Raw genomic sequence first — 12,244 nt, 5'->3', positions numbered from 1 at the left:
CATGCTGCTGGCCCTGGACATTGGGTTTTGCTGCTCTCCTTCACTGGGGATAAAGGGAATCTTGTTGACCTGCACCTCTCCTTGGGCCCAGGTTCACTTCATTTCGGGAACTGTCGTGGGAGGAGGAGCTGAAACTGCTGCCAGGCTCGCAGATCTGATTTCAGCGAATCGTCCAGCAGCCCAGCCCAGCGCCCGGGAACAGGGGAGACAGCACAGCGCACCGCGGACAGGACTCAGCAGGGAGCGCGCCCCCCTCCCCGCTCCGGGCCTCACCGTTTCTGTGGAAAACATTCCCCAGGGCTCTTGCAAGAGGATGACTCATCTCAGGAGGTATTTTTAGGAATCAGTTAACTTGCATTTAGCTTAGAGAGGCAGGATCCAATTCGAGAGGAGCTGTGAGCCGTTACACACAAGCTGTTTTGAATGTTGTAATTGTGCCACGGTTTCTGGGTCTGCGGATTGAGTCATCTTCTGGTGAAGCAGAAGGGAAAACAGAAAGAGACTGTTGCTACAACAGGGCATCTGATAAGATGCTAAAGAAATCAATGCCAGTAACAGCATTATATTTATCTTTATAGGATCACACCTGCTGGTTCCAGGCACATCTTGTAATACTTGGTTACATTTTGCAGAGTCACTCCTGGGCATTTTAAGGATTACATTAGAATATCAGCACTGGTCTTAGAGGCAGAGGCTAATGAGGTAAAATGCCCTTTTACACACGGTTGACTTCGGGAGGTGCTCATATATTTATTTGTACCTTGAGTTTCAAACCCCTGGAAAGGAGCGAAATGAGACAGCAGACGATGCCTGCAGGAGGAGTTGATGTGGCTGGGACCCCTCTCCCTGGAAGGCTGGGAATCTCCCCAGTGCATGTGTGTGTGTGTTCATGTGTGTGTGTGCATATGTGCATGTGCAGGTATGTGTGCATATTTTGTGAGTGTGTGTGCTTGTGTATATGTGTATGTCTTGTTTGTGTATTTATGGGTGTATGTGTATGCACATATTTGTGTGTATTTGCCTGTGTGTATATGCATGTGTGTTTGCAGGCGTGTGTGTATCTGTATGTATATTTTTGTGTATGTGTGTGTGTGTGTGTTTTGTTTTTGTGCGTGTACATATGTGTGTGTCTGTGTGTTTAGTCGTGCATATTGTGTGTAGATGTGTGGGATACATGTTTATGTGTGTGTTTGGGTATGTATATTTGATGTGTATATGTTTTAATTTGCACATGTGTGCGTATTTGACATGTGTATATGTGTGTTTGTGTGTATGTATATTTATCTGTGTGTGCCTGGGTGTGTGCTTGGTTGCGTGTATTGTGTGTACGAGTGTGGGGCCCATGTTTTCACGTATGTGTGTTTGGGTGTGTGTGCTTGGTTAGTACACAACCAGTCCAGTTATGCACATGTAGGTCTACCCAGAAGCTAGTGGGTGAGTGAGTGAGTGGTTTGTGGAGTTTTCAAAGCTGAGAAATAGAATCTTTGTTTCAGTGGCAGGAAAAGGAAATTCTCCTCTCAGATGCCCAGAGAGTGATGGTTCAGCTCAGTGGGGCTTACTGTGGTGGAATTTCTCGTCTTCCAGTAATGATCAAAAGCCAAACAAAACAAAAAACAAAGCAAGTGTCAAAAAAAAAAACCTTTAAAAATTGTGGCTGCCCTATCATATTCCTCTCACTGTTGCTGCTTTTCTCCTACATTCTGCGCCCCCTCCCCCAGATATTTACATCACTTTTCTGAGTTGGTTTCCTTTGTGTACAAGTTCCACCCATCCTCCCCAGGGCATGTGAGTCTGTGCTGACTGATCCTGCACCTGGTATGGCCCGGATTTAACCCACATTCATGAACTTAAAAGGCGATCCTTCTCCAAGTGGAGCTGTGCTCGCCCAGAGCTCTCCCAGCGCCATTTCACAACCGTCCCCTCTTTCACCATCAGTATTATTAAAACAGATGGTGTCTTTCCACTGCAGCAGGGAGCTTCAACAACCAATTTTAGAGAGTAAATTGCAAAGTTGACGTTTCCTTTTAAATAAGCAAAGGATAGCTGATCCAGTTCAGCCAAGAGAGAAAGCCAGATCTCAAATTTCACCCGAAATTCAAGCCACTGTAAAGCAGTCCTTTGCTAAAAAAGAAAGAAGAAAAACCCTATGTGGGATTCTTATGTTGGAACTTTGATCACGGTTTTCTCCTTTCACTGTGGGTGAAAAGCAGAAATAGTCCATGGTCTCTTTGACAGTATTTTTGCCTTGGCCAAAAATGAGGAAGTACTAGATAATTAATGCAAAATCTTGTTTCAATGTAATTTCCAGTCGTTGTTCCACACTCAAAAATATTTGGCTAACCTGGAGAAGCAGCTGAACCCTAGGGTAATAATTTTATCCAAATGGCCACTATTTAAGAACTACTAATTACTAAAATGAACTTTCCAAAGATAATTTTTTGTTAAATTACAGTCAAGTGCTCCCATTTAGATGCAAATAGGATAAGAAAAAAAGAATACTTTAAAAATATGCACCCTTTATTTTTCCTAGGTATAATGTCCAAACTGCCTATATACTTAATTTAGTCACTATCCCTTCTCCTCCAAATTTCCAAGAACTCTCTCTTCTTTCTGCAAGGCACATGGACAGGCGTGGTATTTCCCTCTCGTGTCAGCAGAATGACCAGGTCTTGATATTTGCATGTTTCCCCAGTTATTGTTGCTCAGCTCATGATTACAGAAAAATGAATTATGGCCCTGCCTACACAATATTATCTCTACATTATACATAAAATACAGCAATCAATGTGATATGTTGTTTTTGTACATGAATGAAAACATCTGAAAGAAAATCTTTACATGTACTTGTAAGTGGTGGTACTTTAAGTCCAGAATAACATGAAACCTACTAACTGCCTGCAGCTGTCTTCCAACTCCATGATTTAAAACTTCTGGGCACTTTTTTTCCCCTTCATCACACAGTAATCAAGGGTAAGGACACACTTATAGTTGGAACATTCTATAAGGTTAGAATAGGGCAATCTACGAATCACAAAGCCCTGGCCTTGAAGTCATGAGAGACTGACTTCCAATTTTCTCACCATTGTCTCCCTAAGGTGCCTCACTGTTCCTGATATAGTTCCAGTGCTTGAAGCACTGCTGCACGAATGAATGAGAACCACTCTGGCTTCTAAAACACCCCCCCTCCATTTCCAGGTGTTTTTCTAGAGAAGTGAGGAGAGAAAAACTGACTAAACTCTGCCATATTAGTTTTTTCAAATCACCTGTAATTAGGATACCCACTCATCACAATTTTGAACATTTTGCAATATATTCTTCTTTTCAAATTTACTTTTCATTTACGAAGTGGGATTATATTGTATTGTTTCAAAACACATTTTATAATGAGGTCAATCTACATTACAAAAAAACGGAATATGGTCTTGGTAGCATTTGCATTTTCTTGTAAACTCTAACATCTTCTGGTTTTTTTGCCTTTGTTTCAACTGAGAGTTTTGCTTTTTTTCAAGTAGACCTCAAGTCCACTAGTAGGCAGACATGACCTGTAGGTTTTCCAGGAAATGCCTCCTGTTCTGTTAAATGTTGCATCATAATTCCATAAAAGTCTCATGTCTTGGCTCAGGCTGCTACAGCAAAACAAAACAAATCAAAAAATGCATAGATTGGGGGTTTAGGCAGACATTTATTTCTTATAGTTCTGGAGGCTACAAGTCCAAGATCAAGGTGCCAGTGGACTTGGGACCTGGTGAGAGCCCTCTTCCTGTCTTGCATACGGCCGCCTTCTCACTGTGTTCTCACTTGGGAGAGAGAGAGAGAGAGAGAGAGAGAGAGAGAGAGCGAGCTCTGGTGTCTCTTCCTCTTCTTATAAGGACACTAATCCTATCATGGGGACTCCACCCTCATGACGTTATTTAACCCTAATCACTGCCCACAGGGCCTACCTCCAGATACTGTCCCACTGGGGGTTAGGCTTCAACATCTAGGTTCTGGGGGACACAAACATTCAGTCCACAGCACCTCATCAGTGTGAACCATAAAACATTAAATGCGTTCATTGGCTCTGAATTTATTCAAAGAGAAGAATTATCAATCTTCCACCTCTAGCATGAAACTTGGAAGCAGATCAATAGCAAAACACATTTCTACAAAAGAGCATAGACTTTTAGGCATAAACTTTGTATTTAACATATCCCCTGACACTTAACTGGGTCTCAATAAATATTTAGTAAATAAATGAATATAGCTGAATCTCAGTGAAATTCATAGGATGTTATCTATAAGGTCCAATTAATCTAACTAAATGATTTAACCTGGTGAATAGAGTTTAATGGGGTTTTTTTTTTCCATACTAAAAAGTGCCTGCTGAAAAATGACAATGTTGTTTCAGCATAATTGATATTGAACAATTCCTGCTGACAGTAAGGGTCATTAACTTCATTTACTTCTTGAAGTCACTCCTCGTACAGAATCATAAGATTGTATCATCTGCATAAAGGAAAATGTTTATCATCTTATTTCTTATTTTTATAAATGGTATTGTCACAAATTTGGGGAAGTTTTGAAAATGTTGGTAGGCTAAGAACATGACTGTCTCCATGCATAAGCAGTCTCTTTCAAAAGAGTTTAAGATGTGTGACTAATACTTATTCACCAGCTCACTTATTTTCATCAATACATTTTTTAATAGACACAGTCCCTAAGTTCTTATCATTTTTTCCCAAACTCCAGTGATTCAGGATGGCTCATTTTAATAAGTCCAAGGAAGGGCTTATGATAAAAAAATCAAATATTGAATTATGAATTGTGGTAGAAAGAACACTAAGCTATAAATTTAATAAATTAAAAAACTGTTTTGACCTTGTTGGTAGCTAAATTCTATGGTCCTCAAAGACTTATTTTGCCTTCCTGGACTTTATTTTTACCTGAAAATGAGAGTTTGAAATTGGCAAATGCTGATTACTCTTTTAGTTGTTAACATTCACAATTCTCAGTCACTCAAGTTTGCAATCAATTGTGATAGGTGGTAAAACCAAGGGGTTTGGGGGGGGTGGTGTCCCAGAATGCTTCCTGCACTGGCGGGGCTGGTGTTTCTAGTGCCAGAGACCAGTTGTCTGTTCACCCATTTCCTCTTCCTCCTGGAAAATGGCAGGACCACATTTACCAGACTTCCTTGTGGTCATGTGACAAAGTGGCAGCCAATTGAATGTGATCGTAAGTGATGCACACCCCTTTCATGCTCTTTATTTTGAAAATAAAACTCTTCCATGCACAATCCTCCAGGCTATCTTCTCCTTAACCCCCTTGATGTGCACAGCCTTGAGGGTCTTGATGTGGGTGGAGCCATAAGGTGTAAGGACCTGGGTCTCTGGATCACCATCTGGAGGAAAGCCAGAGCCACCCACTCACCCACTAGGAATACCCATTTCTGCACATCCCTTGAGAAGGAAACAGACCTCCATCACTTGGTGCCACTTAATGGGTTTGTGTGTCTGCTGGTTACAGCAGCTAGCACTGCCCTAGCCATTGCACTCTTTTTCCAAAGAACTGTGTGGATGACTTGTCGTGTTTAAAAATTTCTTCAAAACTGCCAGTCAGGTAACAAGCACAGTAATCTATGTGGGGACTCAGACAATGATGTCCCGCTTGTTTGGCAGTTGTAGCTTTGTTGGAGTTAATGGTTGAGACTGAAAGGCTTGAATTTCCTTACTACTGCTCTTTTTCTTTCTCTGTTTTAATCTTGTGAAGTGCTGTGGGGCTGTCATGCAGACACCATATAAATTATCTCTGGACGTACGTGTGTATGTCGATTTGTTCTACTAAATTTAAGTTAACACGTCCCCTTAGTTCATTATTCAGAGAGCTGTCTTCTGACCTACGTCTTAAAGACAGCCTAGGAGATTTGATTTACATGCTCCTATTTCAATGCCTGTGCACAGTCAGAGAAAAAAGAAAATTAAGTCAAGAGTGGGAGGTGCTTTCTCTGTTAGAAGATTGAGGCTGAGAGTGACTTAAACAATGCCACATCCAGGCGGCTGTTCCATTTTCTGAACCTGCTCATGTTTCTTGCTTCTGGAATAGATGCACAGGATTTCAGAACAAAGAGGCCTGGGAAGGATGGACACTGTGATATTGGTGCTCCAGCAACTGTGTTTTCAGATTATCTGCTACATGATTTTAACATAAATCATGACAAGGAGAAAAGACTACAAAAATAAAAACTCTCTCCTCTGCTTTGGTTCATGGACTCTACTCTGCATTACCATGCTATTTCTCCATATTTTTCTTAATCATTTCCACTTCATCCCAGTGAACTTTATATAATACCTCTACAGGAAACAAGATTTTCATGAGTCCTTGACTGTTTCTCTAAGTGTTTGCTGTGAAAGTGAATGTACATAAGAGCAGAGAAATCTGAGTAGATAAGCGTGAAGAGCTCATGCCTTGATCCTGGGTGGTGAAATTTCTAGTGTCTGCTTTCCTGGGTAAGTGAAGACACTGTCTAGAGGTGCATGACTCCAGAGTGCATTATCAACCTATGGGGGTGGTTGAGTAAGGAGTTTATGCTCCAGGAAGTAATGAAAAGGCTCATGGTTCTAACTTCTAAGGATGACCTTTCCCAACTGAAATAAAACCTCTTTCGGTACCAGTTACAAGCTATCTGAAACTTTATTTGGTTGAATTGAATTATCCAAACCAAAAGATTGACTGAATAATTCAATTTGGTCAAATACTTCATTGGTTCAGACACCCCATCAGCCACCCTGCACCCTGGTCCATGTGGAGACAGGCAGTAGCAAAAACGGTGTCTGAGGGTCAGAAAATACCCGCTTTATTTGAGCATAGAAAGTTTTGAACTGCTGGAGTTTTATATTAAAATGAAATAATTTCCTCTCATGGAAAATAGATTTTATAAGTTAGTTCTTGAACAGTATAAATTAATTACCAGTGGAAAATAACAATGCCATAAGTAGAAGAAAATGAATACTGAGAAGGGAAATGGAAGTGACAAAAAGGATGTTTTTAGTACACAACTTTTCAAGAGGTCAGCTCTGTACACAAAGATACTTGATGGGTTTCCTATCGACATTGAAACAAATTACCACAAATGTAGCAGCTTAAAATAGTGCAAATTTAATATCTTACGGTTCTGGAGGTGAGACGTCCAAAATGGGTCTCACTGAGCTAACACCAAGGATCGGAAGAGCTGCATTCTCTCTCGAGGCTCTAGGGGAGGATGTGTTTCCTAGCCTTTTCCAGTTTCTAGGGTAACCTGCAGTCCTTAGCTCCTGGCCCCTTCCTCCATCTTCAAAGCCAGAAATGTAGCATCTTCTAATCTCTCCCTGACTTTCACCTCCTCCCTCCCTACCTTAGAAAGACCCTTGTGATTACATTGGACCCCAGACAATCCAGGACAATCATGCCATCCCAAGGTCAGCTGACTGGCAAATGTAGTTCCATCTACTAGCTTAGTTACTCTTTACACATAACCTAACACATTCACAGATTCTGTTATTAGGATGTAGACATTGAGGGGTAGCAGAATACGCCACACCAGAATACGCCACTATGCCATAAGGATTATTTGGAGCTGAAGATAAGTGAGAAGAAGCAAATACAAGAAAAGCTCTCTGTCCTCCCCCGTTTGCCTAAAAGCAGGAAATAAATGTGTAAAGGTGTCCCCTCCCGTCTCTTCTAGAAAGGACAGAAGTTAATCACCAAGGACAACTCTAGAAACTGATCAGCCCAGAGCTGGCAGCAGAGGAATCCACACAACACACTTACTAACTGGCCTTTATCTCCCAGTAGTTCCCCAGAGTATTTGCCTTCATATACCTTGCTGACCCTAAAACCACAAGTCCCTTTCCTTTGTCTTGTCATGTTTCTGAAAGTGTATTTTTCTTTCTTAAGATGCTCTATAAGCCCCAGTTCTATCCACCCCTTTGAGTTACTCACTGCTGAGTTTTCTGCGCGTATGAGCGCTGCACGTTACAAAACTTCTGCTTGTTTTCCCCTTGTGAATCTCTCTTCTGTCTGTCTAATTTACAAGCCCCAGCCAGGAACCTAAGATGGCCAGAGGAAAAAGAAAAATTTCCTCTCCTAGAACATTTTTGGGGAGGTGCATTATCTGCCGACCACAGATACTTACTACCATTTAAAGTTGAGTAGGTTGTTTCTAATTCATGCAGTTATGGCATCATCCACTCAGCAAGTGTTCATTAAGTGCACACTCAGCGCCAGGCACTGTACAGACCGTGGAGTCAGAGTGCTGAGCGTGACTGATGGGGCTCTGCCTTCGTGGAGCATGGATTGAGACCCAGAGGTAAGGGGAAATACCAAGGGAGGCTATAGAAGCACAGCCAGGATGACCTCAGCATCTCCTGCAGCCAGCTGGAGGGGACGTGGATATGTCTGGTGCAAATCTTGGTAGACACTGATAGATGTACCTGGTCCAGGCCAATAGGATGGGCCCAGACGTCACAGTACTAAGACCCTGCTCCCTGCCAGGGAAGATAGGATTTAATAGAGAATCGCTTTTCTTTCTGACAGTCCTACTTCCCCTCTGTTCCTGGCCCCGGCATCATCCTAACCTTTCCCCCCAGAATTCTCAGCCCCCAACTGCCTCTTCCCTTCCTTCTCTAGTCTTTTCTCTTGCTGGCTATTTGTAGGGAGAAAATGTTTGGAACAGAGAGATAAAACCCTCTTATAAAAAAATCATCAAATTCCACTCTGGTTGCAGGATGTCCCTGGTCACTGCCGAGCTTCCTGGCTCAGACCCAAGCACCCCGCAGCGCTCCACCCGCCACCCATCCTCCACGTCTCCTTCGTGCAGCCAACTGCCAAGACCTTTCGTTTCCCGTCTCCCTTCCGCCTCTGGCAGCACCCTGCACAGCCATGTTTCTAACATGCCGACGAGACAGAAAACGCTTGCACCAGCGTCCACGGCTGAGATTTCCAAGTGCAGGTCGGGGAGAACCTGAGAAAGAGGTGAGTCCCTAAATGAGAAACAGCTGATCAAGAAACGTGAAAGAAATGCTTTTACTGTCTAGTAATGAGGATTCCATCAGCATACAATTGTATTCGTTAAACATCCCATCAACATTGTAATATTTTGGGCTTACATCATGCACTCCAAGGAAAATATTTAATATATGGATAAATTTAGGAGCTGCTGTTGGAAACGAAAATAGCTAATGTTTTAGGTAATGGTTGTTGATATTAATAGAAAGTACTCTGCTTTCAACGTCCACTCTATAAACAGATCCTGTTTCCTCTGCTGCTGTACCAAAAACAACCTCTTTATAATTCCCTTCCTAATTCTTTTCTCAATATTAGTTTTCACTTTAAAATCTCATTTACTTTGTTATCTACATAACTGACTGTTAATCACCAAATTTAGTCATGGAGATTTCAAAGAAAACAAGGGGGGGTGTGGGACTCTCCAAGTGCTGGCATTTCTCTGGTTTGCTGCTTATTATAAATAAACAAACTCCAATATATGCTCCTAACTCTCCCATTCCTTTCCTCCTCCTCCTCTTCCTCCTTTTTCTTCTTCTTCTCCTTCTCCCCTGTCTTCCTCCTCCTCCTTCTCCTTCCTCTTCCTCTTTTTTTGAGATTTATATCTGTTCAGGAATCAACACAGTTATACACAATTCATTCAAAGAACATTTACTCTGAAACCTGGAGTATTCACTAGCACCAGCCTGAGGAAATTCTTTGGGACCTGGACAACATAGCATTCCCATTGCTGTGTCATTTCCTCCAGTAGGTTCCACTGGAAAGGACTGGAAATAACACAAACACCACAACTGATAGGGGTATGATTCACAGCTTCTATGGACAATGTGGATCTGTAGATAGATCGATCGATCTATACATAGATCCATATTGTCCATAGAATATAGACATGTATTTATATATAGATATAGATAAATCTCCCATGAAAACATCTGCTGAAGCATCCTGTTTAATGGGAGTTCCAAATGTAATCTGGAGTGGAACCCAGTACACATCAAGGAAATCCAGATTGCCATAAATACCAAGCTGCCCAGGACAATGAAATATACTAGAAACTAGAACATACATTTCAAATATAAAAGTCGTCATTTATTTAGGACTGAAACTATATTTCCTGTGAGTAGAGTGGACTTATAAAGAGTAGCCCCAGCTCACATTGACAAAACATGGTAATTCAAAAATACAGCCTGCCTGGTGACTGAGTCAGCTTTGCAGGGAGGATTAAACATTTCATGGCCAGTAAAACTGACCCCAACTTTTCTTTCTTTGGGCAGAAATGCAGCTGAGAATGAGCAGCTCTGTGCTATGAATGATCAGCAGACATGTGTCTCTTCTCCATCTTATTTGTGTCTGGTGCTGTGCAAGTAGTGAGCAAGGCAGACAAGAGCTCTGCCCTCAGTAAGCTGGTTCCTTGGAGGGCGTGAAAGCAAGGACTGTAGTGCTCCAGAAGAGGGAAAAAGACCACATGCAGCAGTGGCTGCGTGCATGGAGATGAGCTCAGTGGGCTCCCCTTCTAATTCCGGTTCCACCATGGACAGGATACACCCCTCTAAACCTGAGCTCCCATGTGTGAAATAGGAGTTGTCCTACTATCTCTTGACATTGTTGAGTACATGTGATGACACATGTAAATGCCCACAGAGGATCATGGCGCATGGCAGCATTCACATGTGTTAGCGATGGCTATTTTTACAAGATCTTTTCCTGTGTAGTAGCTTTTACACTTAGGTCCCCATTCTATGAATTGTATACCATCCAGGCAAATTATAGTTTTAAATTCTCAGTAACATGCATGCTTTCTCTGTCTGAGGAAGTAATTTGCAGATAACAGCATTAGCTCTCTGTTTGCCATTACGTTCCTGTTCCAACTACAGCATGACATGATGGAAGATGATCCGAAATGGAGGGGTTTCGTGCCTCTGCTTTCCAAGGAAAGAATGAACCAAACGAATACAGGACAGCTCCTATCTTGGGTTATACTAAAACCCTAGTCTCAGAGTCTGCTTCTGGGGACCCCAAATTAAGACAATGAACACTTTTTTCCCTACTTTTGTTAATTCTTTGCACTATCCATTTTTTAAAGGAGCATGAATTCAAGGAACACTAGATGCTGTTATATTTAAATGAGTTAGCAATTATAACAAAGATTTTTGGTAGCTTACTTAATGGGTGACACAATTCTTAGGAACCAAAAAACTATCACTCTTGTGACAAGGTCTGCAGTGAAGTAAAATGAAGTATGTGTGCTGTGGCTTCCAGCTGCCTCGGTTCGGCTCTCGATGCATTGATCTGGGGAAGGTCTCTCAACAACCAATGAGGAAGATACCATTATTATTCCCATTTTGTACACCAGGCAAGTGAGAGGAAGTGAGGTCAAGGCTACGCTCCCCGTAACTGGTAGAGAGGATTGCTAACGTGGGTTTTCAATTTCTGTACCATCTGAAAGTTTGCAGTGTCAATTCTGTTAGCCTGGATGATCAAGAGTTAAATCCATTTTATTAATCTGACTTCTATCTCGGACTAGAATAAGCAGCCATGGCTATTTTTGTGACTTTGTGTGTGTGCACATGTGTGTGTGCTGCCTCATTCACCAAACACAAGAGGGCCAACAGGAGGGCCAAAGGAATTTGCCTGTATTACTCTAGTTCACAAATTCTACCAGGCTAGTGATGTAGTAAAAACAAGTCTGTAGTCTTTATTTTGTTGTAATTCTTCAAGTATGGTTTGACTACATACTTGAGGGCATGCGATTTTCTTTTTTACCGTATTAGACTGTGAATTCTGGTAAACTTTGCTTTTGGGATAGGAGGGGAGGTCATAGTCCATGAAAAGGAAATTGGGTGGGACAGAGACTCTTGAACTTGGAAAAAGAGGAAACCCTGATACTGCAATGAAAAATAAACCATAACTGAAAATGTATGAACAAATGGACTGTGAGTAAATCCTATGCATCTGAATTAAAGCAGATGGAAAATCTGGTCAACTTCTCATTCTGTAGGTAATTAAAATTAACCATTTGTGGAAATTGCATAATTTTAACTTATTTTCAGTATTGGCAAAATGTGAGATTCCTTTTATTTGGGGCTGTCTGAAAACAGGAATTGGCTCAACTCTACTTGTCCCCACAATAGGCTGATTTTCCTCTGTATGTTGTTCATTTTGTCTCAAAACTATTGGAGGGGGCTTCCCTGGTGGTGCAGTGGTTGAGAGTCTGCCTGCCAATGCAGGG

The 12,244-nt window shown here is 41.8% G+C and overlaps 1 long non-coding RNA gene across 3 annotated transcripts; it reads left to right on the top strand.

The window, feature by feature from the left end:
- The first annotated feature begins 226 nt into the window (after positions 1-226).
- LOC103004627 (uncharacterized) lies at positions 227-11,994 on the top strand. 3 transcript variants are annotated; one of them, XR_449769.2, is made up of 3 exons: positions 227-330; positions 8,738-8,985; positions 10,290-11,994. It is a non-coding gene; the product is annotated as an uncharacterized LOC103004627 (long non-coding RNA). The 3 variants fall into 3 exon arrangements; XR_009007783.1 differs by lacking the exon at positions 227-330 and adding an exon at positions 8,233-8,320; XR_449768.3 differs by lacking the exon at positions 227-330 and having other exon boundaries at positions 8,553-8,985.
- The last annotated feature ends 250 nt before the right edge of the window (positions 11,995-12,244 follow it).

This window comes from Balaenoptera acutorostrata, chromosome 3, assembly GCF_949987535.1.
Source record: "Balaenoptera acutorostrata chromosome 3, mBalAcu1.1, whole genome shotgun sequence".
In the NCBI taxonomy this organism is placed as follows: Eukaryota; Metazoa; Chordata; class Mammalia; order Artiodactyla; family Balaenopteridae; genus Balaenoptera; species Balaenoptera acutorostrata.
The sequence above is the reverse complement of the archived record's forward strand: the minus strand, read 5'-3'. Positions and strand labels throughout refer to the sequence as shown.